This window comes from Penaeus vannamei, chromosome 15, assembly GCF_042767895.1.
Source record: "Penaeus vannamei isolate JL-2024 chromosome 15, ASM4276789v1, whole genome shotgun sequence".
NCBI lineage: Eukaryota > Metazoa > Arthropoda > Malacostraca > Decapoda > Penaeidae > Penaeus > Penaeus vannamei.
Window position 1 is genome coordinate 26,161,356 of NC_091563.1, and position 5,000 is coordinate 26,166,355.

The following is a 5,000-nucleotide window of genomic DNA, read 5'->3' on the forward strand; positions in this document are numbered from 1 at the left end:
GCCCTCCCTTTCCCCCTCCCCCCTTCCTCTCAGGACCATCCTCCTCTTCCCCCCTCTCCCCTTCAACCTTTCCAACCCACTTCCTCCCAGACCCAACCTCCCCCTCCCCTTCCCCCCTTCCCCGCAGACCCAGCTGCCCTCCCCTTCCCCCTTTCCTCCCAGTACTATCCTCCCCTAACCCCTCCCCTCCCCCCTTCCTCCCAGACCCAGCCGTCCCCCTTCCTCCTCCCCCCTTCCTGCTCTTCCCCCTTCTAACCCCCTTCCTCCCAGACCCCGCCCCCCTTCCCTTCCCCTCTCCCCCCTTCCTCGCAGTTGCGTCCGTTCCCCCAAATTCCTTTTTCCTGCAGACAAAGCAAGAAGGGAAGAGAAAGTCGAGGGCCATTCCGTATGCGAGTCCGCCGCCGCTGCCCACACACGGGCGGCCAATAACCCAGCGGGCGTGCGGGCGTGCGGGCGGGTGTGCGTGTGTGTGTGTCTAAGTCTTATTTATCTTCGTCTTCGTCTTCATTTTCTTCTCTCATTTTCCCGTCAGACTGTTAGGCGTTTGCGCAGACGCAAACACACACATACACACATGCACACACAGAGACACACACATACACACATGCACACACAGAGACACACACATACACACATGCACACATGAATATATATCCATATCTATCTATCTATATATGTATACATATATACACACGTATATATATATATATATATATATATATATATATATATATATATATATATATATATATATATATACATACATACATACATATATATATATATATATATATATATATATATATATATATATATATATATATATATATATATATATATATATATAAATATCCCCTTCCCTCTCACACCTGTATCCTTCTTCCACTCACCCCTCCATTCTCCTGCCCCCTCCTCCTCTTTCACTTCCTAACATTCCTTCACCCCTTTATCTCTTTCCCTCGTCCTCCCTTCCTTTCTTCCTCCCCCTTTCCCTTCCCTCGCCCTTTCCCCTTCCCCTCCCCCTTTCAATCACGTCTCCATCCTTCCACCTCCCCCTCCTGCTCACCTCACTCCCTCCCTCCACCTCCCCCTCCTGCTCACTTCACTCCCTCCCCTCTTCCCTCCACCATCACCACTCCCCCCCCCTTATTTCCCTTCCCTTTCCCCTCATTCCTCAACCCACTCCTCTGTGTTTCTGCTCCTTCCCTTCATCCCTCCAATTCCCTCTTCCCTCCCCTCACACCCTCCCACGTTTCCTACAGTTACCCCTATCCTACCCTCCAGAATCCCGTCCCCCCCTCCCCATTCTTCCTCCAGCACCCCCTCTCCCTTCCCCATGCTTCCTCCAATACCCCCCCCTATCCCTCCCCGTGCTTCCTCCAGTACATCCTCCCCCATCCCCATGCTTTTTCCAGTACCCCCTCCCCCCTCCTCCTGATTCCTGCAATACCCCCTCCCCCCTCCCCATACTTCCTCCAGTACCCCCTCCCCTCTTCTCATGCTTCCTCCAATTACCACCCTATCCCTCCCCATGTATTTTCCTACACCCCTTCCCCCATCCCCATGCTTCCTCCAATACCCCCTCCCCCCTTCCCACACATCCTCCAGTACCCCTTCCCCCTCCCTCTCCCCGCATACCGTGACCCATCAAAATAAAACTTCCCATTTTCTTCCGATTGAAAATGACATTAACAGCTCTAAGGGAAAAGAAAACGAGAAATTCCTGGCCATCCTTACAAGACTTAATCTTTACGACTATTTAAGACTTAAAATCTTTTCGGCTGACGTCTTCGCATGACTGTCATGACGGATGGGAGTGCATGACTGGCGTGACACCCACGAGGCACGCACAAATACAGTAATTGTTGAGGGTGAAGAATTTCATTGCTCGATTTATGGCAGTCGAAACGATGCCAACGAGCCATAAATAGCGATTTTTGAGCCCCATTTTGATTTGTATATTAGGATCGTAAATTCTCTTATTAGTATCTGTATGTCACAAAAAACGTCATTTTTATTGTTCTATGAATAATTCATTTCAGTGTTCATGCAACTCAATTTGAACAGATTGAATGGAAATTACTCTTGTTATATGTTAGAATTGCATGACATGGTACCGCATGTAATAAAAATGGTGGATATATGTTATTTCTCTTTCACTCTCTCTCTCTCTCTCTTTTTCCCTGATTCCCTTTCTCTCTCTGTTTGTCTGCCCCCCCCCTCTCTCTCTCTTTCATTCCCTGATTCCCTCTCTCTCTCTGTTTGTCCCTCTGTCCACCTCTCTCTCTCTCTCTCTCTCGCTCTCTCTCTCTCATTTCTCTCTTTCTTCTCCTCCCTCCTTCTCTCTCTCTTTTCCTCTCCCTCCCTCCCTTCTCTATGTTTATATGCCTGTTTTTCAATGTGTTCTTTGTTCAATCTCTCCATACATATCTGTCCATATATCTATCAGGATCTATTTACTTGTTACCATGAATCTGCGTATCCATTTCTAAGCATGCCTGCACGTCTGTCTGTTTGTCCGTCTGTCACTTTGTCTGTCTGTATTTTATTTTGTTCCGTAATTATGACGTATGCATAATGTTTTCCTGTACATAAGGTAGAAAATGTATGGATTATGAATACCTTCACAATACATGAGATGTATTTGACCGGTTTCGAATACATCTTCGTCACGTATTTTTGACGACGATATATTCCTGACAAATGCATCTCTTGTATTGTAAAGTTATTCATTCTCATCCCTACCCTTTCTACATTTGTCAACATGGATACGGTTCATCGATTTATACTGTATGGATCTGTCTATCCATGTACGTATCTGTCCCTCCAAACAAACACACAGACACAAAGACAAATACACATACACAGTGACTGAGACATTGCCTGTCCTACCTGTATTTACTTCAGTCTTAGGGCAGATCTCCCTCAGTCATCCCTGGAATCGATTCCTAGTTGTTGTCGCGCAGGTCAACACACTGGACACGATTCCCGAAATCCATTCCCGTCGCCAGCGAAGGTCAAAATCTCTGGGTTTTCGGGAGCGAGTCATTTGCATATTGGAGGTATTTTTTTTCTGTCTTTCGTTCTTTTTTTGTGATCATCTCTGTCTTTTTCACGTCTCTCTATCTTTTTTCTCTTCTCTACGTCTGTTGTCATTTTTTTCTCGTATTCTCTTCGTCTTTGTCTGTTTTCAGACTTTTCCAAAACTATTGTATTGCGGCATAGCTAACAATATCTTTGTAGTTTCTCGCTTTAAAAGGAAAATATAATGGTCGTGACAATATTAATAGTAATAAAGATCATAATAATGGTAATAAAGATAAAGTTAATTATGATGATACTAATATCAATTATATCAATAATAACTAGAAGCATTGCCTGCCAGGGCAATAGAATCACTGATGCAATGAAAATATTCACACTTGAAAAATTACATCCGTAAACATAAGGATAGTTACCCCTATTACCAATGCAAAAGGGGTAACTGATGCAATAATTTAAAAATCCCTGGATCTGAATCCTGCTCCGGATCACCGACGAAATCTAATGACATCTAAATTAGGCTAAGACACACCTGCGTTGAATATTTCATAAAATTTATTCATAATTTTTTGAGTTATAGGACAAACAAACAAACTAACCAACGCTCCTTAGCGGAGGTAATAATGAAATTGATAATAATGATAATAGTAACGATAATAGCAATAACAACAACAACAGCAACGACTGCAACAATAATAATAGTAATGATAATAATAATAATGATAACAATAATGATATATTAACAATTATGATAAGAATATTGATGGTAACGATAATAGTAATAGTAGTAGTAATTATGATGATAATAATAATAATAATAATGATAATAATAGCAATAAAAATGTTACTGCTAATACAAGTATCTCCACAACTAGCAATAACAATCACGATTACAATAATAACAATAATATTAATACTGATAATCTGTTGGGAGAGGTTAAGAGGAAAAGTAGGAGGAAGAGGAAAGGAAGGGAGAGAAGAAAGGCGAGAGGAAGTGAGATTAGAGAGGGAACTGGGGAAAGGAGAGGAAGGGAGCTTACGGAAAAAGAGGGAGTTGAGGAAGGGAAATTGAAGGGGACTAAGAGAAGAAAGCGGGATAGGTAAAGGGAAAGAGAAAGGAAAGGGAGAAGGAGGGAAGGAAAGGGATAAGGGAGCGAGAGAGGTTAATAATAATGATAGCAATAATAATAATGACAATGACATTAATGATAATGATAGTAATAGTAATAATAAAAAAATGACAACAATAATGATAGTAATTATAATATTAATAATAATAATAACGATTGTTACAATAATGATGATAATAATAATGATAATAATAATAGTAGCAATAATAATGATAATAAAGATAATAATAATAATAATGATAATAGTATTAATAATAATAATGATGATGATGGAAATGACAACAATAATAGTATTAATGATGATATTGATGATAAGGAAGATAATGATAATCATAATGAAGATGATGATGACGGTGATGAGGATAATGATCACAGCAATAGTGATTATAAAATTATACCAGGACCACCATTCCCCAGCAAATAAGCATGCGGGACTTAGTGTCACTGAAGATGTGTCTCTGCATAAGTGCTTTCATTTGTTAAGCTGCAGACTCCACTCTTAATGCAATGGCGTCTGTGCATAATGCTAAGGCTGTTTTAACGCTAACGAATACAATATCGTTTGAATAATGATGTCTGTATTAATGGTGCAGTTTTATTTGTGGGGATATCTTGTAGTGTCATGTTTAGAAATGAGGGAGGAGGGTGATGAAGAAGATGAGGGATAGGGGGTGGGGAAGATGGGAGGTAGAGAGAGGGGAGGCTGGGATAGGGAGAGGGGAAGGGGAGGAGGGGAATTGGAAGGAGAAAGGGAGAAGAGGAGGGGCAGGCAGTGGGATAGTGGAGGGGGAGAAGGGGAAAGGGAAGAAAGGGGGGAGGAGAGAAGAA